Genomic DNA, 1,587 nt, shown 5'->3' on the forward strand with positions numbered 1-1,587 from the left:
AGGTTGGACAAATGGGCAGAAAACAACAGAATGCAGTTCAACAAGGAGAAATGCAAAGTGCTGCACCTAGGGAGGAAAAATGTCCAGCATACCTACTGCCTAGGAAATGACCTGCTTGGTGGAACGGAAGCGGAAAGGGATCTTGGAGTCCTAGTGGACTCCAAGATGAACGTGAGTCGTCAGTGTGACGAAGTCATCAGGAAAGCTAATGGCACTTTATCGTGCATCAGCAGATGCATGACAAACAGAACCAAGGAGGTGATACTTCCCCTCTGTCGGGCGCTGGTCAGACCGCAGTTGGAATACTGCGTGCAATTTTGGGCGCCGCACTTCAAGAGGGATGTGGATAACCTGGAGAGGGTCCAGAGAAGGGCCACTCGTATGGTTAGGGGCCTACAGACCAAGCCCTACGAGGAGAGACTGGGGCACCTGGACCTCTTCAGCCTCCGCAAGAGAAGGTTGAGAGGCGACCTTGTGGCTGCCTATAAGTTCATCATGGGGGCACAGAAGGGAATTGGTGAGGTTTTACTCACCAAGGCGCCCCTGGGGTTTACAAGAAATAATGGCCGTAAGCTAGCAGAGAGCAGTTTTAGACTAGACATTAGGAGGAACTCCTTCACAGTTAGAGTGGCCAAAGTCTGGAATGGGCTCCCAAGGGAGGTGGTGCTCTCCCCTACCCTGGGGGTCTTCAAGTGGAGGTTAGATAGGCATCTAGCTGGGGTCATCTAAACCCAGTACTCTTTCCTGCCTATGCAGGGGGTCGGACTCGATCTGTTGAGGTTCCTTCCGACCCTAACATCTATGAATTATGAATGCCTTGGGTACTTAAAGTTCAGGTGGTACTAATGGGAAGGATACTATAGGTTTCCCTCGCTTCATGTAAGTTCTGTATGTGCAAATTATCTCTTATGTGATGACCCTTTTTTTCCCAAAATTCGTTATATGCGAGGTAAATTTACTGTTATGCGATCAGTGTGGTGGAAGCCCGCAGTTAACTGCTTTGTGTGGTGCATTGTGGGAGTGACGCGCACGAAAATTTAGTCTCCTGCGTAAATCTGTACTCCTCACTTATTGTCTTCAACACATGTTTTCTGTAGTTGCCATCCCAAATAAGATAGTGCCCTGTGCTTGTGTGTACTTTCTGGTGTTGGTAAGTACCAAAATTGTTTTGTAGAAGTGGTAGAAATGGGTCTGGGGTTCAGTACAGTCAAGGTTTTGGAACATATCCCTATTTGTTACATTGGAAAGTGGGATTGGTATGTTCAAACGCATTTTATTTTATCCAGTTTTAAAAGCCGTGTTGAAAAATCAAGGAGTTTAGCATGAATTATTAATACCTTGTTCCACTCTTAAAAGTTACTTTTGTAAAAATTGGAATTACTGGAGTCCATATTCCTAGTCTCATTTTGGGTTAAATGTATTCATCTTGCAAGTAGAATTGTGCTTTTTCTCCTAATTGCCATTCGGAATGAGCTTGGTCTCTAATAGTCATGCTGCCAGCACTATTTCATGTACACCACTGGCATCTGTGGAGGTCCCAGCCATGTTATGTGATGCTTGGACAACCCCATTATTGTGAGGGTTCAG

This window comes from Alligator sinensis, unplaced genomic scaffold (assembly GCF_000455745.1).
Source record: "Alligator sinensis unplaced genomic scaffold, ASM45574v1 scaffold1733_1, whole genome shotgun sequence".
Classification (NCBI taxonomy): Eukaryota; Metazoa; Chordata; order Crocodylia; family Alligatoridae; genus Alligator; species Alligator sinensis.